Below are 27,295 nucleotides of genomic sequence, written 5' to 3'. Positions count from 1 at the left end.
GAAAAACTTGCTGACTCCTGTTCTAGACCAACATTGTCCAGTAAAAATATAAGCTACATGTGTAATTTTCTAGTAGCCACATTACCACATTAAAAAAGGACCAAAAAAAGGGTGAAATTAATTTTAATAATGTAATTCATTTAACTCAATATAATATCCAAAATACTATAATTTCACTGAGTCATAAATATTAAGAAAACTAGGAATGAAGTGGTGGAAACAATGCCTGTGTCTGACACACGTACCACAATGCAGCAATAACAGCCTACGGCATGCAAAGATCAAAGTGGACTGCGGTACTTCGAAAGCAATGAAATCGTGTTTAATGGAAACATGTTACACACTGCTCTAGTTTTTAAATTTAAATTTCTATGAAAACGAAAGGTCCAGTTCCTCAGTTGCGCTAGCTGCATGTCAAGTGGCGACCCTATTCCTCAGTGCAGGTCTGGGCAGCAATCCCCCTCCCTGCCAGGCAGAGGCAGACCAGGTTTTCTGTGGCTCCATTCACATGCTAAGTCATGTGCAAAGTGGGAGGGAATTTTCAGAGAGGAGTGGGGGCAGAGGTAGGGAGAGAAATGAGTAAGGAGGGGGTGGGTGTCCTTAGGTCCCCTGGTGATTTTGAGCCCCCACGGAGAGAGAGGTCAGAGATACAAGCCAAGGGAACTCTTTAAAGGGGCCTCCTGTGACCGTGGGCTCCAGCACAGCTGCTCTGGAGCTCGAGTGACCAGGTGCCAGCCTTTATCCGCCCAGCCTCCCACCTCTGTCCAAGTCAGGATGGCCCTGGGCCTGTGGACTGGAGGCCTAAGACCGTCTGTATAGAGCCTGCTGACAAGGTATGGCTACCACCTGGCACAGGGGACAAAGGCAAAGCCTCTCTGAGCAGCTTCAGGGTGGCAGGTGTGCCTAAGTGGGAGCCAGTGCAGGAAGGGAGGGAGCAAGCAGATGTCTGTCGCGACCACGGCTGGTGGCTGAGTTTCTGGGCATTTGTGGGATCCCTTTACAGACTCCTCAACTATGAGACAGTTTAGGTGACAACCAGACAAGCATAGACCCAGAGAGGAAAAGTGGCTACCCAAGGCCACTCGGCCAGTGACCCTGCGCAGAAGGTCAGGAGCCAGGGCCTGCCGGGGAGGAGGGAGAGGGGGCCTGGCGGGAGGGACGTGGCCGGGCTGTTCTCCGCAGCAGCCAGGAGCAAGCTCCACGGATCCCACACTCTGGTTCGCTCTGGGACCCGGCCAAGCCCGTTTGTTACAGGGAAGCCAGGTTGGTCACGAGGCATCCTGCTAGCAACGGCGTCCTGGGATGTGGTCCAGGCAATCAGTGCCTGGACACGAGGGTTTCTCATTTGTATCTCCTCCAAGGGAGAAAAATCCGAAGAAAGCTGGGAATGGTGTAAATCCTTCTGCTAGAAATGAACGCCTAATGGAGTAAGTGTCTGCAAGCTTGCCGCTGGAAAGTGGGGCCAGCCAGCCAGCTGCTCCTCTCTCCTCCTCCTCAACTCTCTTGGCAGCCGAGCCCGGCCCCTTTCCCCTGAAGCGAGTCCCGTATGTCCTGACAACCCCGTGACTTTTTTGTTGCTGGCCCGTCCCAGCTCCAGGGAATGGGGGAGCAAAACCCTGCAGCCACCTGGGTCCTGCTCCCTGTCCCTCCAGGTACCCAGTGGGTCAGCGCAACCCTGTGCTCACCCTGCCTGCCACGGTGGCTGCTGCAGGTGCCCTCTTGGGGCAGCACCGCCTTCCCTGGACCAAAGTCATGGCCACACCTGCAGCCACAGAATTAAACATAGAATCGTGGCACCTCAGACGGAGCCAAAGTGGGGAGCACACACCACTGGTGGGTTGCAAGTTTATTTTAGGTGGATCTAGCTGTAGGATCCTGGGCATGTTCCATAATCACTCTGTGCTTGAGTTTCTTCATCTGTAAAATGGGCACAAGAAAGTACCTGCCTCATAAAGTTACTGCGAAGATGAAATGAGTTCTTACACATACGATCCATGAGTTCAACATTCGTGAGCTATTCTTGTTACGAAGACCAACTTTATTTATAGTTATAAGTTTACTTTATACTTGGCCTTAGCCAAAAGGCCAAGAAGCAATGCTCATGAGTCTCTTTTAATGTGACCTAGAGAAAATAAAATCAAACCCATCATTTTAGAGACCTTATCATCTAGGCCAAAGCTAAGTAAGAAAATTAAGTCAATGTAAATATGTTTAGAGAAGAATTTAAATAAATCCTCTCGTAGGTGATAGGCTAGTGTGGCTTAAATTGTGAGGGTGGAGCACACAGACTATTTGGAAACCATCGATCTAGTCTGAACCCTGCAGTTCACCAAGGAGGAAACTCTAAACAGGAAGTGGAGGGGTGAGACCTTGGTCACCAGTGTAGTCACCGGCCAAGCTGGGACCGGACAGTTGCCCACTCCCTACCCTCCCTCTCCGGTCTTGCTGCCTCACTAAGAGACTCATTAGGGCCTCATTTGCATAAGTACACATAAAAGAAGCTTATGAGTACACGGCTTGTCATCAGACAGCATCACACGTGACACCCAGCTCAAATCCCATGCCACATAAAACAAAATAATCCCACGGAATAAAAGCAGCTAGTCTACAAAACAGGGTCAGGTGCTATTTTCTGACTCCAGGGTCAGAGGTGGCCAGTGGAACAGGCTTCTCTGGCTCTGCCACTTCCTAACTGTGTGCTATGGTTTGGATGTTTGTCCTCCCAAACCTCATGCTGAAATTTGGTCCCCAGTGTTGGAGGTGGGGCCTGGTGGGAGGTGTTTGGGTCGTGGGGGTGGATCCCTCATGAATGGCTTGGTGCTGTCCTCCAGGTAGTGAGTGAGCTCTTGCTCTGTTAATTCCCATGAGAGCTGGTTGTTAACAGGAGCCTGGCACCTCCTCCTCCCTCTTGCTGTCTCTCTCTCTCTCCATGTGATCTCTGCACACGCCGGCTCTCCCTTTGCCTTCTGCCTTGACTGGAAGCTCCCTGAGGCCCTCACCAGAAGCAGATGTTAGTGCCACGCTTCTTGTAAACCTTGCAGAACTGTGAACCAAATAAACCTCTTTTCTTTATAAATTACCCAGCCTCAGGTATTCCTTTATAGCAACACAAATGGACCAAGACACTGTGTGACCTTGGACATGTTGCTTAACCTCTGTGTGCTTCTGTTTTCAGATCTGCAAAATGAGATAAGAGGCGGTAAATCTGGTGTACAGAAGGTAAGCATTAAAAGTGAGTTTCCTTTTCGCCTTCCTCTAAGAACAAGAGCACACACCCCCTGCCAAAGACATGGGCGAATCCATAGGTAGGAAACTCTTTATCCATCTGTGAGGTCACACATCACTCCACAACTACAAAACCTGCAGAGGCTCACTGTTTCTTAACACTGCAAGTCTCCAGGGCCCAATGTGGCCCCTTCCCATCAAGCCAACTTTATCTCCCTGATCCTAACACCCATCCCAGCATGGCCCATGTTCCCTCATGGCCCCATGAACAAGATGCACCCATTCTGACTCCCAATCCCCCTCCGTTCTCTCCCCAACTGGTGTTCAAACTGATCTTCCAAAAACACACATCCAATTAACCTTCCTCCTCAAAGCCTCTGCATGATTCCTTTCCTGTAGAATAAAATCCAGACTCCCTCCCACTGCAGTCATGGTCCCTCATAGTCTAGCTCCATTCTAGCCTCTGTAGTCATCCATAACCTCTTCCTCACAGCACAGAAACACACACACACAGAGTCTATATTCAACAGCCAGTCAGGTCCACTCACTGTTCCTCCAATAGCTTGTGCTGTGTCATACCTGCATACCTGTGCACCTGGTGCTCTTTTTCCCTGGAACACCCTATTCCTGTCTTTGCTGGGCAAATTCTGGCTCTTTAGCACCTTGCTGAAACAGAACATTTTGTTTTTCAAACTCCCACCTTCCATCATTCCTTGAAGCTTAGGTGACTAAGTCCTGGCCAATAAGATATGAGTGCAAATCATTGGGTAGAACTATCAAGAAGGCTCTTTGAAAGGCACACTGATGGCTGCATGGCCCTTCTACTTTTCTCCAGTTCCTTTATGTAAAAATGGATGCGATGGCTGGTGCTCCAGCAGCCATTTTAGAACATGAGGTGACCTTCAAGATGGAAGTCATACTCTACAGATGGAGGGGCCAAAGGAGAGAATGAGCCTGGGATATTGCTGATACTATGGAGCTATTATATACCAAGCCTAGGCTGGCTGCCTTTGGGTCTTTCATAAGAAAAAAAAAAAAATCCCTTATGTGTTTAAGCCACTGTTATTTTAGTTTGTTGTTATTTTCACAGGCAGAAAATCGAATCCTAGCCAATATAACAGGCATACAAGGCATTTCCTGACTTGGCTCCTACTCACCTCTCCAGACAAACATTTTCCTTCCCCACCGCTACACCCCATGCCTCAAACCTACTAATTTATTTTCAATTTCCTCAATGCATCATGCTTTTCTCAGCATCACACCCTCCACCCTCACCTCAATGCCACTCTTCAGACCACCTGGGAACCCCTGCTCAGCTGTCCAGCCCAGCTTGAGGGACACCTCCTCCATGAAGTCTTTCCAGATGCACTCTCCGCACCTCCCCCAGGCAGAAGCAACCACTCCTCTTGCTCTGTCTGCCCCCCCCCCCAGCTATTTATCATGGCCCCTCTCACATGCCATCATTTAGTCATGTGTCTGCACCTCCCACATCCTGAGTCGCCAGAGGCAGGAGCTATGACTTTGTCTCCAGCATCCACCCAGGACCTAGCAACACCGAGCGTAAATAAAGTTGCTCAGGGAACATTCCCCTGCGACAGGGCTTCATATTCTTGGGCCTGGGAGTCTGGCCCAGGAGGCAGGGCTGCGTCCATGGGAGGGAAGGGCGGCTCCCGCAGGGCAAAGGGGTGTCTCTCAGGCACACTGTACCCTAGGAGGCCCCAGGAAATGTCTGTTGAGTAGACGAATGAATGTGCAACTCAATCCCCCTTCCAGCTTCTCTCTCTAGGACTCTGACTTCCGCCAGCCACGGTGGCCCTGCCTGTAGCCATCTGTCCTTGTGTCCCTCCCCTGACATACTGAGCAGGCACTCAGGGCCAGAGGCAGGAGGCTTCAGAAGTGCAGGGGAAAACAGTCAGCTGCCGCCGTCCTGAAACCTGCCCTCCCAGCAGCCACAAACCACCAAGGATCATGGAAACGGCTGCTCTGAGGACAGCAGCGAGCAGGAGGAGATGGAGCAGCCTTGCAGAAGCTGTCCTGGCCTTCCCTCTAGCCATAACCTTGACTTAGAGAAAGGACACCTTCCATGGCCAGTGAAACCTGCACATGGCAGTCCCCCTCAAGCTTCATTGCATACACCGCAGATATCTGCACAGAAAATAGGAAAAGCGGGCAGGACGACCAGCACTGTGGCAGGAAATGCAGAGTAACTTAAAGTAGCTGTGCCTGGCTGGCCGTATTCCCTGCCTCCCCCAGAGCCCTGCAGGGATGGAAGCTGCATCCTTGAAGGACCAGGGGATGAACAGTGGGGAGAGGAGAAGGTTCCGGGGATCCTGCATTCTGCTCTTCCCAAGGTGGATGGCTACCACGTGGCAGAATGATTGGACCACTACCCCAGAAAGCTAGCAATTAATGGAGGTGTACGGTGGAGGACTTCAGTTCAACCTCAGGAAGAGTCTCCCAAGCATCAGAACTGGCCTACACAGGAGTGGGCTGTCCTGGGAGGCTCTTGTCCTGTGTGCCCTGAAGCAGTGGCCATACCCAGAATCACATGCCACCACGGAGACCTCAGGTTCTGGGGACTTAGGGTCTGCTCCATTCTGGGGCTTCCTGGGGCGTCCGCATAGTCTGATCCTGGCAATGCCAGTCGCTCCTGACACCTCACCCGGCTTTCTGGGTTTCCTCCGCCTCACCACGGCGGCTCCCTGTCTGCAGAGTGGCCCTACTAGTGGCTCAAGCCTGGTGCCTTTCCCAGCAGGTCATAAGCGTTCATTCACATAGTGAATATCACTAAGTGCTAGGCATAATTCTGGGAATAAAATAACGAAAAAAAAATGGATAAAATAAAATACAGGGAAAACTGAGTTTACCAAAGTAGAAAGTAGAAAGGTTTCTGTCCTACAGGACTCGGAATTTTACCATGGGCACTGAGACTCCCCAAGAGAGGGCTTAGCATATAGGCCCTTTGAGCAAGGAACAACAGTGTAGAAAATTTGGAAAATGCAAAAAAGCACAAAGAAGAAAATAAAAATTCATGGTAATTCCACCACTCAGAAAGCATTCTTATAAACATTTTGTGGTTTTCCCTTTAAATATTTTTATATATACATACATACTTTTTCCTTAAATTTAGATCATTCTGTATGCCCTCTGTCCTCACTTATTACATCATAACTATCTTTTCATTTATTAAACAGTATTCTATGACATCATTTTTATTTGCTACATGGTATGTCACTGTATAGATGCACCAAAACTTATAGAACCAATTCCCACATTCCTGTATATTTAATTTAGATTGTTTCCAGTCTTTTACTATTGCAGACAATGCGGTAAGGAGCATCCCTTGTAGGTAATTCTTATTCATATCAGTGATTATTTTACTAGTATAATCCCTGAAAGGGGAATTTGTGGGTAAAAATGTACAACTATTTGCTCTATACCGCCAAACTGCCCTCTGGATATTTGAAGCAATTTGTGTTCTTGCCATCAGTTGTTTAGAATGTCAGGTCCTTACACCTTACACAGAAACCTATGTATTACGTTTTTATAAAAATATGGCTGCCAGTTTGATGGGTAAAAATAGTATCTTGTTATTGTAACTTGCCTTTTTTTTATTTTTAGGCAAACTAAACTTTTTCCATGTTTATTAGGCTTTTTTGTGTTTCCTTCTCTATTTTGTATTTCTTTTGTGCATTGCTATGGAAGAATTTTTAAAATTTTTTTATTTTGGAATAATTTTAGAATGATAGGAACATTGCAAAGATAGTACAGAGTTCCTATATACCGTTCAACCACTTTCCTCGAATGTTAATATCCTCTATACCAATGGTACATTTCTCAAAACTAAGAAATTAACATTGGTAAAATGCTACTAACTGAACTCCAGACTTTATGTGGATTCCACCCATGTCTCCATGAGTGTCTTTTTTGTCTTCCATTATCCAACCCAGGATCGTATAAGGCATTTAGCTGTCACATCTCCATACTCTCCTCTGATCAGTGACAGTCTTTCAGTCTTTCCTTTTCATGACCATGATATTTTTAAAGCGTACTGGTTGAGTATTTGTAGAGTGTCTCTCAATCTGGGTTTGTCTGATGTTGTCTCATGATTAGACCGGGGTTTGGGGTTTTGGGTTTTGAGGAGGAATGCCACAGAAGCGAAGTGCCCTTCTCCCCATTTCTGGGGGTCATGTGATACCAACAAGACTTGTTACTGGTGATGTTAACCTTGATCATTTGGTTAAGGTGATGCCTGCCAGGTTTGTCAACTGGGAAGTTACTATGTTTCCCTTTCCATACTCTATTCTTTGGAAGGGAATCACTAAGCCTAGCCCACACTCCAGGAGGGGGAAATTAAGCTCCATCTGCTGGAAGGGGAGTAGTATACATATTATCGGGAATTCTGTAAAGAATATTTACACCTCTTGCCCTAGTTGTTTATTCAATTATTTATTTATAACAAACATATGCATGTATTCTTTGGGCTGTAATTCAATACTATCATTATTCATTTTACTGCTCAAACTGTTCCAACTCTGGCCATTAAGAGCTCTTTCTGGTTGGCCCCTGGGTCCTGTAGACACATGACCATCTTTTTTGTCTTGCTTTGTTCTGTATTTAAACCCTTCCTTACTTTCTGAAACTATAAGATGTTTCAGGCTCATGGGTTTTTGGGGGGCTGGGGGTGCGGCAGGTTGTTTTCCCTGCCCAGGACTGGAACCAGTCATTTCTCCAGGGATCTCTGATTCCTTTTATCAGAGAATGGTATTTAGAAACTAAGATCTAGGCAGTGGGTGTGCTCATTTCTACTGGAGTGCTATTGGTTCTAGGGCCTCTTGGTGGACAGAGTTGGGAAATGTACTAATATACTAAGATTGGGAAACATACTAAATAGTATGTATACTAACCCATGTGTGCATAAACTACACATCTATATTTCCACATCTATCTGTACATACGTTAAAAACACATGACACATTTGACTACAGTCCAGCACCAGAGGGTTCATTCAAGCCTTGTGGGGGAAAAAATGCTAAGTCCCTAAAGCACCTCTGAACAGCGTCTGGAACCTCCATTTCCCACCTAATTATTCTCCCGGAGCAAAAATCAAATCAAGCAGAGCCTCAGTCAGCTGTGGTTGATCCCACAGCCACCTGCTGGGACGACAGAGCAGCCCCAGGACAGCTCCAGCCGTGCTCTTCGGCCTGGAAAAAGCAAAAGAGGACAGAGAACAGTCCAAGGACATAGAACAAGGCAGCCCATCCCAGCCCTGCCCCTAACTGCCTCCTGAGCAATTCTCCTTCTGTAAAATTAGGAGCTAAATTAGATGACGTATAGGCCTGGTGTTCTAAGGCTACAGAAAGCACTCGGGCAGTATCGGCTGAACGAATGAGTGTGAAGAGAGGCACATGCCGTGGCCTCTCCCTAGTTCAATTCCACGCTCCACCATTATCCTGGGCAGGTGATTTACCCTCACTAGGAATCAGCATTTTTTATTTTCTTCTTGGTACTTTTCAGTGTTTTCTAAATTTTCTACAATAAGCATGTTATTTTATAACTAATAAAACGATTTAGGTTTTATTAAAAAAAAAACAACATGTACCCTACTCTTCCCTAATATTAATAAGTACTTCCCAGGCTTGCTCTGAGGACCAGTGTGCCCACGTGGATGAAAACACACACAAGCTTCAAGTTCCGGGCATACAGTAGGCGCTCAACAGGCATTAGCTCCTGCCCTCTTTCTTTTCTCTCTCCAACTGATGCTTCCAGAAGCTGTGTTATGCAACTGATGAAAAAAATCTTTCTCTCCCTTTTATTCCTAGCGTGACCAGGGATGGCCATGGCAAAAAAGTCCCCATCAAATCAGTCCCTTTCTTTGTCACTCAGTCTTCCCCACCTGGTGTCCCTGGTGTTCTCCAATGGATGAGGACACTCTCAGAGGCCTCTTTGCAGAAATGTCCTTGAGGAACATGGAGCAGCCACCACCAATACCCGCACCTGGGCGAACACGCCTCCCCGGCCAGCACGGGGCCAAGGAGCTTAAGCTCTGGGAAACTCTTGCTCATTTGTAACCAGGGCCCAGCTCCAGTGGCTCCCCTGAGCCCTCATTATCTGCGCGGAGAACCGGCGGGTCGCAGAGTCTGCAGCCACAGAGCAAGCTGAGCAAAGCGTCCGAGCTGCAGGCTACAGGTCTCCCTCCCAGCAGCCCCGGCTTAAAGCCTGTTTTTCTGCCCAAGACAAATTCCTCTGGGAAACTTTTTCCTTCCCTCCTTCTGAGAAGAGGCAGGAAAGAGGATTTTTAAATTATATGCTTCTTTTTATTTAAAAAAATATATATAAAGAGAGTTTCCGATAGGAGGAGGGGAAATATTTTGCACTTCTAGAATGAAGAAGGCCAAGATGTTCAATCATGGCAGCGCAAGTCACAAGTCTGGGAAAACCCAGCATTTTCAGCAAAAGCCAAAGGGAACTAAAGCCTTGTCACGACAACACATCTAGAAACACTTGAGCTGGTTACCGAAAATTAACATTTTTGCCAGAAAGCTCACTTTCCACATGAGCTATGTTCCTTTCTAGTAGATTTACAACCCAGCCTCCTCTTCTGTTCGTTGCTTTTCAAAAGAATTAATGGGCTTTACTCTTATAACACCCTGTAGGGCTGAGTTAAGTCTGCGCTGGTGTTGGTATGGAGAAATTCCTCCCTTTTCACCCCTACAGACAGACAGCACTTAGCATGTCTCACCTGAAGCACCACTTTAGCCTTCCAACTGGTCTGCTCCCTCATTTTCTTTACTGCAGGACTTCTCAGAGCCTTTAATATCCTAATGATCTTCCAAGAGGGAAATACAATACATAATAATATGTACATTTCCCAAACTTAAATAGTCAGGAAAGACTTTATTAAACGGACATCTATTAATATCTCTCAGGCCACTAGGGTTCCAGAAACCCAGTTTGGAAAACCCTGGCCAATAGGAAACAACCCCAGCTCCCCAGTAAGCACTTAAGGGCTTCTATGGTCTGGCATCTGCCTCCCTTTCTAGGATCTTTTTTTCGCTTCTTTCCTGTATTTTTCCTGACATTCACACTTGAACTATCTGTGGTTCCCTAAACACGCTGTCTTATTTCAAGCTTCAATGCCTTTGCATATGCTATTCCATCAGCCTGGAATCCTTTTCCCTGTTGTCCTCTGACGTCAACACTACCAACTCTGTGGAATGTCCCCAGCTTCCTCAGGCTGATGAAGACACAGCAGCCTCAATGTTCTTACAGCACTTGGCCCGTGCCCGTCAGCACTTGCCCAGACTGTAAATGTGTGTCTAGTCTGTGAGCTCTTTATCTCGGTTCTTGCTCTCTCCTGGCCTAATTCTTCAACCTCCCGCCAATTCCATGAGGCCCCTACTTTCCTTTAATACATTTCTTCTTTTTCTTAAAGTTATCAAGAATTGGTTAGTTGCTTGTGATCAAAAAATCCTAACTTCTATACCCAGGAAGAAGGCTATAGAAATGCATGTTGAAAATGACAAAAAAAAAAAAATGAAACAAAACAAACAAACAAAAACCCCAAACCATTCAGGTCTATTTCCATAGGGAGAATAACGCTCAGAGGCCCCAGGAAAAAATGTAGCATGATCCGAGTGCTGCCCGGGAACTGCATGCAGTCGCGACTCAGACCCTGAGAAGGTCCTCTGTGGAGCACGTGGTCACGCAGGTGATCGAGACAGCGGTGTCCATGTGCCTTAGGAGCAGCCATACCCAGCTCCATTCTGCAAACAGCCTCTTCCTGAGCTTTGGGGCAGGCAAGGGCCAGAACATCAGTTCCTGAAGGTCTTGACCATGCCAAGTTCAGCACGCTTCCTTAGAAGCCATTTTGCAAAGATACAGTAAATTATTGCTAAATTGTCCCAGATCCTTTGCAATAAGACGTTGCCATTCCTTTCATCCAGCGGGTGGAGACTGTTTCCCCTTCCTTTGAATCTGGCTGGCCCTGATTTTTGCTTTAATCCAAAGAATATGGTAGAAGTGATGCCGCAGCAGTTTCAGCCTCAGCCTTAAGAGGCTTGGCAGAGTGTCACTGTCACATTCCTGGAATCCTGAGACTACCGTGCCATGGAGAAGCCAGGCCCGACCCCCTGGAGGATGGCAGGGCCATGCGGAGGAGAACCGGGGTGCTCTGCAGCCCAGAGCCAGCACCGGGACCCTCAGCCTGTGAGCCAGGCCCTCGTGGACCTGCCAGCCCAGCCAAGACCAGCAGGGGACCACCCTGCCAGAATTGTGAGAAATAACAAATCATTGTTTAGTGCTCCTAACTTTTGGGGTAGTTTGTTAAGCAGCAATAGATAACAGAAGTGAAGGCTCAGAACCCAGCAGGGAACTCAAATGTCCCCAGCTACAGGGGACTCAGGGGAGAAGATGCAAACTCAAGGCAGGTGCCCCTTTCACTGTATCTGTCCCCAGGGGATCAGGAACACAAGTGATGCAGTGCTTCCTTCAGAGAAAGGTGACAGGCCCAGGCTGAGAGGGTGGGCTTGAGCTGGATATGCCCTCCCCCGCCTCTCCCATAACGTTCCAGCCAGGTCCCACCTCCCCTGAGACTAAGGAAGGCATTTGCTACCTACCTACCTAACCTCCCCCCATGCCTTTCATCTACATCATCAGGCCCTGAACCATAACTGGGGGGAGAACAAACTATAATTAACGCTATCTTCACATTCAAGGAGTTACGATTACTAAGTGGAGTTGAGTAAAGTCACACAGAACTTACACGGAGGCACAGTGCAGACTGGTCGGAAGAGAGGCAGTATCACTGAAAGCTTATGAGGACCCAGAGGCAGGAAAAGATGCAGGGGCCATCTGTGCTGGCCTGGAAGGAGGAGAGGTTTCCCAGGGCGAGGATGTGATCGAAGGCAGAGGGAGTAGCCAGGTGCGGGACACTGCAGAGAGAAAGAGCCCACACCCCCCACCAGGTGATCCTTCCCCGCAAGCTGGTCTCCCTTCCTCCCCTTTCCAGGGTCCCTCAAGGCAATGCCACCTTGGCTGATGAGTTTTCTTATCCCTCTGCCCCATGCTGTGCCCAGCCTGGGTTGGGTTAATCTGGAAAGCTGATCATTTAAGAAGAGCTGCTCATACCTGAGAATGCCCCCAGGTAGTGGTTCCAGCCTTGGGAGTTTTAGGACTCCTGCAAGAAATGAGTGATACTTTTAGAATCTGTTGATTGAGAAAATACACATGTGAAAATAGATTTTGGCTCTCCTTACAATAATGTGCCCAGGGGTCCAGGAACAGGTTGAAACCACTGAAAACAACTGTTGAAAGGAAGTAATCAGCCAATAAAACAGACCTACACTGTTAGAAGGGCCTTCATTGCTTTAACCCCAAAGATAATGGGGGAATTGCAGGATCTGGAACAGGCATGTCAAGGGGTGGGGGAGGGGAGAGGCAGAGCCCTAGACCCAGAGGTCCCACTGGAAGATGTCCCCACTGAGACACCACCATCCAGCCACTCTAGGAGAGAGGCGAGTGTAGACCGCAAGGCTGGCTGGGCGGGGCTGACCTAGCCATGAGTTCAAAGTCTGCCCAATGCCAGACGGGCATCATGTCCCTGCCAGGTTGGAAAGCACCTCAGGCAGTTAGGGAAAGCAGTAGACTAGACATCACTAATTATTATACGAACTTTCTGATTCAGCTACTGCCTGGCTTGGTGAGTTTTTGCAAGCTGTTTTGCCTCTTTCAGCTTTAACCGAAAGGTAATAGGAAGGCGGTGAAGGAGAGGAATATTGAACTTGTTCTCCAAGTGGTGGCCCAAGTGCCAACGTCCTGAGCAAGTGATTCTAGTCAACTTAATGTTTCTGAGCCTGAGGCTCCTTACCTGTAACATGGGAATGACGTATATTAATAGCAATTAAATGAGACACAAGTTGTGAAAACTTAGTCACATAGAAGCATCAATTAAAATCAGTTGTTCTCTCTTTCTCCCTTACATCCTCCCAATGACAGATGGCTCTTTCTTCCGAGTCCTGTCCTCCTGCTCTACTGAGTCTCTAATTTGACCGTTGAGTATAAAATGTCCCCTCTGGGTGACATGAAGCCGGTCTTTCCAGAGAGAGGCACTACCAAAAGGAGTGTGATGACTGCAGTCGTGGGAAGCGGCTGGCAGGGTGCCCCAGCTCCTTGTCCCTGGCAACCCTGGGCTCCTTTCTGGCCCCTGCACAGAAGGGAACCAGCCCAAGAGACCAGCCCAGGTTCCTGATGGGCCCAGGCTGGTGAAGCCACCTCCTTCCAGGCCAGAGCCAGCACAGGCACAGACAGCAACAACCACCCATTTTGCAACAAACAGGAAACCAATTTACCAGCCTCAAAAATAGCACAGACAAAAACCCCAAAATATGAGGCTCTGACAGTGGGGCAGCTCAGGTTTCTCATATTGCTTCCTGACAGGCTGCAGATTACGCATTGTTGTTTTTTTCAATTTCATGAGAAAACGTCTTGTCATGTCTTTATAGAAGTAAGTGGCCTCTGGGGCCCAAGCCCGGGCGGCGGCTGCCAATCAGGCTGCCTGCCCTGCCGAGGCCCCACCTTCTCAGTCCCCAGTCCACCTACAGATGGCTCCAACAGCAAGGGCCACAGAAGCCCTGATCCCTGGCCGGTCCCAGCTCTGAATATGGTTGGCCCTGGCACGTCTGCAAGGTGAGTCTCCCACACCCCAGTATTGCCTTTCCCATGGCCCCTCACCGCATGAAATGCCATTTACCCCAGACTGTCTCCACCAGTACCCAGAGACCCCACTGGGCCACACCACCTAAGAGCCACCCTGACAACAGGCCTGCAGACATCCCCCCACTGGATCCCCAAAAGACACGAGCTGGGTTCATGCTGTCCCCTCTGCCCAGAGCAGTGCTCCTCACCTGGCACTCTCCCCTCGGAAGCAACCACACTGGAATGACATGACTGTTGCAGCGATGCTGCTGAGGACTACATTATGCCGAGTCCCCTTGCTGAGGGGTCGGGGGGAAACACATCTCAGGTCTTGGCCTCGGGAAAAGCTGTGCGCATCCCGCACACCTGATGCGTTTGGACAGCATGTGGGCACGATGACTAAGAACTGCCAACGGATCATGTTCCCTTTTTGTTTCATTGCTAAGAAGCTTAGACCCAAATTTGTTAATCACCTCTAGTGGGTTTATGTCCTAACGTGCCCCATGGCTTTCTTCCCTTATTTTCCTTGGGTCTGATTTCCTCCTTAACTTTATTTTACCTTCATATAGAATGTCTGTATACCATTTTAAATCTTTATTTGGAATAAGATGAGGTATGCATAAATAATTGAGCAAACAACTCCTATTTACTCCGTAAAACCCACTTCAAATGTCCCCACCTCTGATTTCTCCCTAAACACTCCACAAAGATGGGCTTCCTTCCCAGGTGGTCCCACAGCCCCTGCCTGCACCCTCCTGGATTAGCACTCACCCACAGCTGTGCTTTCTCTGTTTCCACAGCTCTCCCCACCACCAGGCAGAGGGCTCCCGGGGGAAAGCTGAGAGCCCACCCTCCGCCAAGGTCTGTGCCCAGTGCCGTACGGACATCAGCTGTTCCATCCTCAGGATGAACCTGCCAGATGAGGCTGACTGTGCCCATTTCACAGCTACAGAAACAGAAGCTCAGTGACAGCAGGTGCTTCTACAAGGTCACATACTATTGAGTGGGGGAACTGATATTAAATATAAAACTCTGATGTCCTGGCCTCATCTTGGGCTCCTCTCCCTACAGTCACCCAAAATATGAAGAACTTTTATATGAAAGAGGGAAAAGGAGAAAGAGGGAAGGAAATTAGGTTTCCTTCGATTATCAGCTAATTGACCATGGATGTCAAACTCATCTACACCACTTGAAGCATTTAAAATATGGCTTGATTCATAAAAATCTATTCTCTACAACTGCCTAGAAAAATTCACATGCATTTAATTGTGGCGCCCTCTCATGACTCCCCTCCAATGGGCTGGTTGTTAGTGCAGATAGACGGAGAATTGCACTATCACATCCTTGACTGTTTTAGAGCATCCCTATCCTTGCCCCTCCCCATACACACATACTCATTTTTGAATTCTAGGAAGTGGTTATAACATAAAATATATCCAGAAGACAAGAGCTAATTCTGCAAGAAGCTTCTAGAAGAAAATGAGGCCAACTTTCCTGGTGAGCAAGTGCACCATAGGGCCAATCATTCCCCCAGCCCTATAGTGTCTAGACAATTAAACTACATGAAAGAATTTTAAATATTTAATGTTTCAGTTGGGAACCTAATTGGTCCAATGCCTGTAAATTAAAGCACCCACTGGTATATAGCTATGTACCATTCAACGAGGGAGGCACAATGACAGAGGGCTGTCTGGGTCTGGGTCCAGATGACCTTGGGCAAGTTGCTGGCTCTTCCTCTGAGCCTCAGTTTCCACACGTGTAACTGGGCAGTGATAATGGTACCCCCTCTTAGGGGGCAGTGAGGATGGGGCTGGCACAGGGGGGTGTTCAATTAATCGCTAAATCACTGCATCCCAGGCAAGATGATCTGGGAGCCAGAGCTGGGATCCTCTTTCCAGACCTTGTGTTCTCAGTTTAAAATAAGAACAAGAGCTGGGGAGAGAAGGGAACGGGGCATAAGATGTGAATGGAAGGGAGGAGAAGGGTGTCTGAGCCACACCTCCACAAAAGCAGCCCGCTGTTCTGATGGGGAGCATCTCTTTTGAGGGTCTGAGTTCTCTCTCTCTTAGGCCACTTTATGCCTTGTGGTGTGTGTGTGTGTGTGTGTGTGTGTGTGTGTGTGTGTGTGTGTGTGCACATCTTCTCCGTAAAGCATGTGCACCCAGGTGCTGGGCCCAACTCACCCTGTGTCCCCTGGCATCTGGCACATGGCTGAGGTCAGCAAGCCCAGGTTACTCACCTACACTCACGAGAGCAGCAGCAGCACCCACCAGTGCACGACAGGTATCTCCAAATGTCAGTTCTCTTTGTCCTCCTTGCCAGATAAGGCCCCAGAGCCCCACCCCCTCCCCACCAGCCTCCTTTCCTGAAGGTTCCAGGGACTCCCCTCTGTTCTCCAGACAAACACCCTCACTCTTCCACAAAGGCTCCTCTCAGCCTAGACCAGCTGCCACCCTGCAGAGCTGCCCCCTTCTCGTCCCCACTAATCTTGTTGACAGCCTTGAGTGACACAACCTCAGGAAACTTGTTGACAGCCAGGGGGACCAACCTGACTACACGGGGGTGGGGAAAGTGATCGAAAGATCTCCTGCACAAAGTCCTTTTGCCCACTCGCCTCGTCACCCCCACAGGAGAGCATGTCACAGTGGCTGACCACTTTGGAGGCCCAGAGACGTGGGAATGAGCCCCTGCCACACCACTTCGACTCCGCTGGACCTTGGGCAAATAAATTCACCTGCATGAGCCTCAGTTTCTTATGTGTTAAGGGGGGTAAGAGCAGCACGGAAGCGTTCCAGCTCCCTCTGAGGCTGTAATGAGAATGTGAAGCATTTCTCTCCACCCGGTCACCGCCAGAGCCGGTGCAGGGGCTCTGTCCTGGCACCATGATGAGGAAGGCTGAGCGGGAAGGGACACCCCTGTGCTCTCCTTCCGTGGCACTTCCGAGGGGGAGGGAGCCTTGGTGGGGCAGAGGCCCCCTCAGATCCAGAGGCCAGGGGCACTGCAGGGGCCTCCACCGGTGGGGGCTCCAAGTACGACACGGTCCCTGGGTCCCTGCTTTACCCAAGGAAGGCAGCCAGACGGGACCGGACTGTGACTGCTCGCCTCACCCCACTCCCCCACCCCACGCATGCCCTGCGCCCCTCAGGAGGACAGGGTGAATCACTGAAGGGGCACTGGGCAGCAAGTGAGCAGCCAGGGCCACCACTGGGCTCCATTTCCTCTCTGCGTCCTGCACATCCCTCCTTCAGCTCCCTCCCACTCCCCACCCCCACCGCTCTCCTGTGCTCTGATGTGGGAGGGATGGTGTCTGTTGACAGGTTTCAGAATTAAAAGTAGAGCACATTTCATTCTCTCCTGTGGAGAGCTCTGCTCCCAGCTCCCAGCTCCTCCTGCCTGCAGTGCTGCTGCCACCGCCTTGTCCCCTCTCCCCAGTCTTAACAGTCAGGCCCCGCTGTGTGTCAGCCTGCGCTAGATAACCAGGCTGTGACGCGGGCGGGGGAGGAGGAAACGCAAACACACATTGACCCCATCCTGCGTCAGGCCTTGAGGTAGATGCCAGGAACCCAGAGGACAGAGAGGAAGGGAAATCAGAAATCGCACGTTCCCCTCTCTGCAGTGCCAGGGCGACAGAGGCGGGAGGGGGGAGGGAAGAGAGTGACCTGCATGGAGGCGGAATTACCCACCAGTCACACGATGGGATGGCCACATGCAGAGATGAGAGGTTGGGGCAGAAACGGGTGCGATTTCCCCAGTGTCTCACCTGCAGCAGGTTGTGAGGTCCCCCGTCTCCACCGTGGCTGGTGGAGACACACAGAAAACAGGGTGGGAAAGGCTAATGTTGCCAGGTGAAAAAGGCTTTGGGAGGTCAAGAAAAGGGCCGATTAACCAACCCCATCTGGGCAAGGAGCAGGGCCAGGAAGGATTTTACGATGGTTGTGATCCTGGGTGGGAAGGGGCATGTGTGGGAACAGGTCAGGAAGTCAAGGGGACAAAGGCAGGGCAAAGGAACCAGGTGCCCGTGAGTGGGAGCAGGGGCAGGAACCAGGAGGCTCCCGCCAAGGGCGCAGCCGTGGAGGAGGCCCCCAGCGGTCCCTGCTGCCTTTCCTTATACCTCGGACCCCAGAAGTCACTGTTCTTTCCAGATAAGAGCCATAGCCCTGATGATAGTATCAAACACTTGCAGGAAATTTCCTATGTGCTGGACATGGTCCTAAGCACTTTTTAAATACTGGTCCCATCTCATCCTCACGACAAGCCTGTGAGATTACGATTAGCATCCCCGTTTTGTAGGTTCAGAAAAGGTAGGCCCAAAGAGGTTAAATCACTTGGCCAAGGTGCGCTCTTCTACAAGTGGTGGGGCTGGACTCACACCCGGGCAGGCGGGCTCCCCAGGGCATGCTCTCCTGGTCGCTCTGCTGGGCCGCCCCACAGACCACGGGCTGCCAGTCCTGTCCCCGGCAGGTGCAGCCTTCCCAGTTCCCAGGCTCCTCCTCTCCGCTAGGCTGCAGGCGCCTCTGGAGCAGGGCTGCTGAGTCTTCCCCTCTCTCTGTGCGTCTTCCCCTCCCCCCAGCCTGGCCTTTGCAAAGGAACCTGATGGGCACACATGACAGGCAGATTCCAGGGGGAGAGAGCCCTTGTCACAGTCCAGTTCGGGCTAGGAACCAACAATTTGTTGACTTAATCAGGCAGATGCAGAAAGGTGTTGTCATGGTGGCAAGGTTTCTATTCCAGGCGGCCAGGCCGTAATTAAATGTCCTGACCTGCACACCTCCAATTACTGCACAAGAGCTGGTTTCCCGAGCCGTTAACTAGCAATTATAAAACCTTCCACTGAAATTCCAAATCATTTAGTAAAGGTCACTTCCTTTATTTATTTTTCAGATTGGGGGTGGGTAGAAGTGGGATGGAATTATTGCCCAAATTACAAGTGATACCCGTTATTTAAAATACGTTTATTCAAATAGCTAATCTGGAGCAAGCAATGCAGTCCGCAGTCCTTCTAAGCTGTCATTACAAGGGATCCTGTTTATGGAGCACCTACTATGTGCCAGGCACCATTGCAGGTGTTTTAAATGTATTATATGATTAAATTCTTACAATAAACCTGCGAGGTAGGCATTATTGTTTCCATTTTATAGAGGAATAAACTGAGAATCATAAAAGCTAATTTCCCAGGGTTCACACAGCTGTGCCTGGAAGACTCAGGATTGACAGCCAGGTCTGTCTGCCTCCGAACACCAGGCTCTTCCCAGTAAACTAGGTCATCTCAAGCTACGAAACCAGTTTCGGGCTTCAGAGCAGAGCTGGCTATGCGCTGTGTAAGGAATGCTGAGAAGTCCCCAAATATACCCTTCTCCTGGCCCATCTGTGAAGGCTCCGTTGAGGTACAGGTTTCTTCCAGCCTCTGGGATGGTTACCGTGTCAGGGTAATAGCCCTTCCCCATTGGATGGCTTAGGATTTTTTTATATTGACATGGAACAGCATGAGGACAGTAGGCCCTCAGAACAGAAGTGCCTGGTGCCAAAGACACTGTCTACATGACAACAATTACAATATGATGCTCGTGGCAGACATCACTAATCGATAATGATCCCAGACTCCTTCTCAATACAGGTGACTCCTCCATGAATTGAACTGGCTCAGGAGGTGCGAATTATTTGCTCTCTCTGTCTTAGATATACAGTGATCATGGTTCCTACAAGCAAAATTCTGATGTGTGGTTTGACTGAAGATTATTTTCCTGATCTATGAATTTATTTATGCTTTACAACAACATAAAGTCAAATCACATTCAAGCATACATTTAACAGATCACTTTTTTTTATTTATTTATTTTTCTCCACTCCCACCCCTCCAACAGATCACTTTTAATGAACAGACTAAATGTCCCTATAATCAGAATTATCCCAGAAAATCTAGGGCAAATAGTTGTTACAGTTGACCATGGGTGCATACCCTGGGCCTGCGCCAAAAAAGACACCCAATAAATAGTAGGAGGACTCAGATGGCAGAAAGAGGGGAGGTGGAGGGGCCCTGAGGATAAACTCTGCTGACATCACTATTTCACTGGAGTCTACACCTGGCTGAGGACTTTCCTGAATCTATAAATTACTTCTTAATGGCTTGTTTCAGAAGAGAAATTTCCAAACAGCATGCCCATCTAATGGAAAAGAACAGTGCACATGCCCACACCAGATGCATATGGGTACATCTCTCCCAGTTGCAGTCAATTGGATTTTATTAATATATCTAATCTAATCAGCCTCCAGTGTTCAGGGCCAAAGCCACCACAAACACGTCCAAGCCAGGCCTCATCCTGCATCTCAACCAGCCACAAGCCCTGGAGTGATCAAGCAGTTGCAGAAATCCACATATCCATGAGGCTGAAATGCAGAACTGCTGCTGAGCTGTCCCAGTTCTGTGGTTCTGCCTTCAGGCAGCAGCAACCCTTTCAACCATTTGTCTCAAATACCTAAGTCACCTCCACAAGAAGAGAAGTGCTACCAACCACTTTTAAGAAAGAAAAATTCCACAAACACCCTAGTGACAGGGCCTACTAGTTGACTCCAAGAGGGATGCAATGATCTCTCTTGGGTACCAGGAAGACCCCATGCAGCGAGAGGGCAGATACCAAATGTCCACCTTAGGCCCCTTGCTCCCCATCTGCCACCACCCCTCCCTGGGGCCTCCGCCTAAGAGGAGAAGCACCAGCCTTTGCAGCTGATGCCCACACGGGTGGGGGCTGCTTGTCCCCTCAGCAGGCTCTGCCTGGCGCTGAACTGGTTGCCTGCCTCTGCTCTTTGGAACCCCTGGAGCTCTCCAAGGTACTGACCCTCATTCCTGGCTGGGCCCCTAAAAACAGCATCAGGGTAAACAGTGGTTATTCAGAGTTTATATATGTATATATGGTTACATTTTTACAAAAGATTTAATTCAAAATAAATTTGGCTTCATTGTTGTACCATTTGTGTCATACAAAAAGAAGTATATGTTTTTTCGCTTTGAGAAGTAGCTCTCTAACTTTTCATCTCCGTTTACAGTGTGGGTCTCTCTGAGAAGCCAGGTGGCCTGTGGGGCACGTGGCTTGTGGATTTGCCTACAGTGGCCGTGAAGCCTTTGATGTCACAAGAGTTCTCACTCCCTTGGATCTTGCCAGTCCTGTATCTTGGCCTTGTGCCCTTCCCAATCCCGCCCCATCACCTTCAGACTCTTAGGATGCCCCTTTGCAGCCCTCACAGGGCACTATGATTGTCTGGGACCTGTTTGTCTCCCCCATGGGCTTGAGACTCCAATGGGGGGATCTTTTTTTGTACCAACTGCAAGGTCTGGCCCACCGGGGTCCTCAGTTAGTGCCTATTGTCTAGCGCACAGACAATGAATAACCTCCCGGCTGTGACCCCCTCTCTTAAGCCCTTGGCTTTTCCTGCTCTCCAAGGCCCACTGAGAGCTGGGCTCTCTTCCTGATGGTGGGGATGGTGACCTGTGACGGTCTCCTACTCAGAACATAAATCACTGGAAACTTCGGGATCCATGTCTCCTGTTTGCTTGTTGTATTTCCTTGAAAACAAGAGTCTGGCGGTGACCCTGGCTTTTACTGGCCACCTCACCCCATAGAAATACAATAAAAATGAACTAACAATGAATGTTTCTTTTGAGTGCCGTTTTGCACTCTTCTAAGCACTTTACATGCATTTGTCTTATTAATCATCAACCCTATAAGGCATCATTCCCTTTTTACAGATAACGAAGCAGACACAGAGAGGTCACGTGCCTCACCCAAGGCTGTTCAGCAGGTCGGTTAGGGACCCGGAGCGCACACCGAGCCTGGGCCCCTCTGGAGACACTGCCTTGACCACTGCGCTAGGCTGCTACCCACTGAGCTTGGGGCTCCTTCAAGTTAGGGAGGTGGGGAGAGGTGAGGAATGGCAAAACAGCAGGAGACGGTGAGAAATAGGAACTTGAAGGCATCAACTTAGGAAAAGGCTGAGTCCTTTTTTAAGGACTACAGTAAATTCTTAAAAGAGGAGCAGCACTCACAAAAATATCAGCCATTGTAGCTGCAAAGGCAGGTCTTTATCTAACTCCCAAAGAGTCATAATTTAGAGCTGGGAAAATTGCCTGATTTTAAAGATGAGCAAGCAGAGGCCCAGAGAAGCCCCCAGCCCTCCAGGGCCCAGGTTCCAAAGAAGAGTGCCCAGAGCCAGCGGCTTAAGAAGACACACAGGCACTCAGTCCAGCTATTTTTACGGTGGTATCCAGAGCCCTCAGGATGATATTTTAATAAGCAAAACACCGGGTCATTAAACCATAGGCGGCTCAAGACACACACAGCAGCTCTCAGGGCTGAGGCTGCCGAGCCCCCGCCAGTGTCCTCCAGGGGGCGCCAGAGGCAGCGCTTGCCTCTCACGGGGCCTTCGGCAAGCGCACTGACGAATGCACAAACGAACAACTCTTTCTCGGCTTGCAATGGACAGATGTTTAATAAGATGCCATGAATTTGGAATAAATAGAGGATAAGGCCAGCTGGAGACATGTCTGCATTCTAGACAGTACTCAGCAGCTTTCTTGCATCCCTCTGTGATAGTTGGGCCACATCTGTATTGTGTTCCCATCTGGACACTTCATTACAGGAGTGAGAGTGACAAGTTTGTCCTGGGAAGGGAAATAATCAGATACCAAGGCTGGTGGGGGGACCTGGGGCTTCTCAGCCCACAGAAGACTTGCCACTGGGCTGACAACCCACCGTCCCAGCTCTCCGTCTGTGACATGAGAGTGAAGCCCTCCATGGACAGGTACATTAGTGCCATCGAGGTTCTCCGCTCCTCAAATGCAGCCTAGTAGGATGAGGCAGGGGCCCCGTCCTTGCAGCAATTGGAGCCGAGCAGCTTTCCAGACCTGGGTACACCTCGTCCTGCCCCCACGTGCCAGTGTTCTGTGGGGCCTCGGAGAAGGACCTCAGCTGTCTCCAGGTCCTGGCCCAGCTCCTTCACTTCAGAGATGCGGACTCTGGGATCCTGGCAAGAAGCAGAAGTGGGGCTGGAATCCAGGCCTCCAGACTCCAGTCCCCTGTGCACTCTTTCCCCTTGGCCTACAGGCCCCCCAGCAAGGGGCACCAGGATGCGTCACAGTCATCCCGGGAAGCAACACCTGTCATGGCAGCTGGAAACAGCGACTCACACACCTGCCAAGCAACGTGCACCAGCTGGTCCTCCCCCCATCACACCAGGCGAGACCCAGTGACCCAGAGGATGCCCGAGAGACCGTGAGCCGCGTGCTCTCCCCAGCCTTTAACAGAGGTGGGATTTCTCTCCCCAGGACCACGGCGGAGAGAACTTGCTGCGGTTGCTGGCCATAGGGGAGCTATCTTGTAGGCCAAAAGCAGAAGCCTTAGAGTCACAGAGCCATCAAATAGGCAGGGCCACCGAAGCCACGCAGTGCTCTCTGATGCCCAATTATTAATCATAACGTATGAGAGACCATCAGGGTAGGAAAGCTGAGCAACCCCACCCCCGACCCCGCCACAGAACACTTCCTCCTTAATTCCAGCGCACAGCAGCAGGGTCTGACACCGGGTCTTCGCAGGCAGCCCCGACAAGAGGCATGCACAGAAAGGACTCCCAACAGTGGCTGTCCCACAGACCAGCACAACGTCCGGTGGAGGCAGCAGCTTCCTCCCCAGCTGCTCAGCACAGAGGCCTGGGCCTCGTCACCATCACCGAGGGGCTGTCTGGGGCTCAGGCGCCTCCCTGCAGTTACCCACAGCAGCCCACGGCACCACCCTTCCTACAGCCTCACCTCACCCCCACCCCACATGGCCCCTCCTCCAGTGGTGGGGGCTTCACTTCTGGACACGCTTGACCCTGGGCACTGTCAGTTCTGCTGTCTGAGGGAAAGCCCCAGAAGACACCGCATGAGAGCCAAGAAGACGGGAAGACGGGACTTTTCCTTTTTCTCTTTTTTTTTGGCCATGGATGAAATTCAAGCCCCACTACGTCATGTCTGTGAGGCTTGTGGAAAGCTGGCTTCTGACCACAGAAGTTGGAGGAGAGGGAGTGTCCCTCAGCCAGCACTCAGCAGACATGTATCTGGCGTCGTGACCTCTGTGCTCACACTGCCAGGGCTGGAGTGCAGAGCCCCAGGAGAGCGGGGTGACGCGGGGACAGTTCCTGCCCCGTCCCCATCCTGCACCCGTGCACTCTATCCATCACCTCGGTCAGTCCTCATATCACCATAGCGGTTAGTTTGTACCCATTTCACAGGTGAGTAAATGGAGACCCAAGAATGTTAAGGAATTGCCAGAAGTCAAAGAGCTAAGAAGATGCAGAAACAGAATTTGAACTCAGGCCTTGCCTCTCCCAGGCCAATGGAGAATTATAGCCATGAAGCTTTTATAACCTGTGTGAAACACTTTTCCAAACTTCATTTCAGAATTAAAAGTTGGCCTAAATTATGCAAGGTTCCATCACTAGTGCCCCTCACAGCATGCTAATCTTAGTAATTATTATTCATTTATCACCTCTCCATTACCCTGTCAACTGAAAGCTTTATTATGCATTCATATGTTCCAGTTCCACAAATATTTATGTTTCCATTTCACAGGTATTGATAGGTACCAAGGAAATTCTTTTCCTCATATTAAAATAGAGAGTTGCTGCTTCTTTCTGAAAGCATTTCTTGCAGCAAATCCATTTATTCAATCAACTACCCATTGATTCAAAACCATTTATTTATTGAGTGTGTCATGCATACATATTATATGAGTGATCTATAAACTCAGCCATGTTCTGGGTTTGGGGGATACAGCCGTGACCAGGACAGATAAAGTCCCTGCTAAAAGAGAACTTATGTTCCAGCAGAGGAGACAGATGGTAAACAAGTAAATAAATAAATAAGATGATTTCAGGTAAGAAGTGCTATGGAGAAAATAAAACAAGCTGACTTGGGGTGGGGGAACAAGAGGTGACATTTGAACGGATACCCGGCACCTGCTGAGAAGCCAGCCACATAAAGATCAAGTGAGAGCAAGTTCTAGGCAGAAGGAGCAAGTGCGAAGTCCCCAGGGTAGGAATGGGAATGGCCAGTGTTCAGGGGACGTAGGGAGCTCGCAGTAAAGCAGCAGAAGATGAGCGAGGCTAACCCACACAAGCCCATAGGCCAAAGGAGAGGTTTAGATTTTATTCCCATTACATGTAGAATGCACCCCCAAAACTTATAAAAATGATGGCCTTCAGAATGAAACCACTGAAACCCACACACCGTTGATGTAATTAGCCACCTGTTGGGTCCCGGAGTAAGTACCCAAAGAGCTGTGGAGCATCCCGAGCCAACCGAGGTGGCCTTGGAGGCAGGGCCAGAATTATTGAATAGAAGGCGGCAGAGCCAGCATTTGAGCCCTGTCCAGACTGACTCCACAATCCCAAGTCTTTCTCCACCCCAGCCTCTCACAAGCTCCCACATAAATCTTACGCACGTCACACACATGAAGATAACAAGAAGGAGCACTGAGGCCAACACTGAACAGAAAGCATAGTCTTATGTGGCATTTTGCTGGTGGCACAGCCCGAGTGGGTACGTGGAAGGCAGCCACAGAATAGGCCATCCAAACCGGGTGACACAAGAAGCTCGTGTTCCTCTTATTTCAGATCAAACCCAGAAAGCAAATTTCTATTAAATAACAACTAATGGCATCCATCCCTACAGCACCTGTTAGCAACCCACGCTATGTTTTCCTCAGAACCCTGTGAGCAGGACGGGGTAGAAATCTGCATTCCTAACGGCACCACTGGCTCCGTCTTGCCCAGCTTTTGTCATCTGCAGCGCTGCCAGCCTGGAAAACTCATCCCCACCCTTCCAGACTCGGCCCAGGTGTCAGCTCCTATAAAAGTCTTCAAACCATCTCTATCTCCTTTTGGGCCAAATCAATCACTTCTTCCAAACACATCTCTTTTATCAACTCATCACACTGGATGCATGTGATGGCTTAAATGTCTGTCCCCTACTAAACTGTGAGCAAATCGGGGGCCAGGATCATGCCATTCACTGTTGAATTGCTCCTGCCCATCATAGCACTTAACGCAGAGCAGGCATTTATTGAACGCTTGTTGCTGCACCCACGGCTGGCTGAGAAAGGTTTTCCTGCCACTGCTGATGAATGGCGAGGCTGGAACCCGCAGCCAAGCCTCAGATCACATTTTCAGCCATGGGGAATGGCTATGTGAAAGTAGCTAGGTCAGGACAAAGGTGATGGAGACATCAGAGGGACGACAATTTGGGGTGGAGGGATGTGATGCTGCAGAAGGAGGCTGGATCAGAGGGACTGCAGGGATGCCTGGCACAGCAGGGAGAAAAGGATGGGCAGGACTTGGCAGAAAACAGGGTGAAAGTGAGTCAGAAGTGAATTCCCCGAGGTTCCTTACATGGGATGCCGGGGAAATGAGGGCACTGCCTGCCGGAAGGCAAGGCTGAGCAGAGGACACGGACAGACTGGGGTAGCCTTCTGTGCATATTCAGCTTGGGCTGCCAGTGGAATTCCCAGGCCACCAGGAGGACCTGTGGTTCAATGCTCCATTTAGATGTATGCTTAGTGCCTGATAATTACTATACAACCAGGAAGGGAATGCTACCCCATGCTAAGGCAGGCAAAGAGAAATGAGAGCTTCCAGCAGCTCCAGGAAAGGCCTTTTAAAAATCACGAATCCTCATCTTTTAAGCATCAACATAGCTTTTGCAGCACTAGTGGGGGGTTACCTTGTGCAATCTCTGGGGATGCACTACTAACTTCCTTTCCAAATATCCAAATGCTGCCTTGACTGAGGGGGGAACTGCCCTCTTTGGAGAAAACAGGTTTTGGTGTGGGGGGTGCGGGGAGGCGTGCTACGGAAAGAGCATGGACTTCAGAGGGAGACTGACCTGGGTTCCAATCCTGAGCCTGCCCTCGAGCTGAGTGACCAGGGGCCAGCTCTACCCTCCAATGAAGCACATCACAGCAATGTCACAGACACACGAAGACTGGGAGAGAATATGCTCAATGTCTAAAGCTAACACAACATCAGTTTCTAGAATACAAGGAACTCCTGAGAGCCAATCAGAAAAGGACATGTTAAAGCCTGCGCTGGTGACCGGGGTGTGAAGATTCCTGTTTCTTCGTGCCCTGCTGGTAGGGGTGCACGTGGGTGCAGCCATTCTGAAAACAACCTGGCAGTGTGTCGTTAAATAGGTATTTACTTTCTTGGTGACCCAGAAAGTTCACTCCCAGATGTAAATCCCAGAAAACTGCTTGCAGGATTCTGTAAGGGGCCATTTATGAAGAAATTATTTTACGGATTGTTTCTCATAGTAGGGAACTGAAGGCAATCTAAGTGCCTTAGACTAGAG

The sequence above is a fragment of the Lemur catta genome, chromosome 3 (genome assembly GCF_020740605.2).
Source record: "Lemur catta isolate mLemCat1 chromosome 3, mLemCat1.pri, whole genome shotgun sequence".
Taxonomy (NCBI): domain Eukaryota; kingdom Metazoa; phylum Chordata; class Mammalia; order Primates; family Lemuridae; genus Lemur; species Lemur catta.
The sequence above is the reverse complement of the archived record's forward strand: the minus strand, read 5'-3'. Positions refer to the sequence as shown.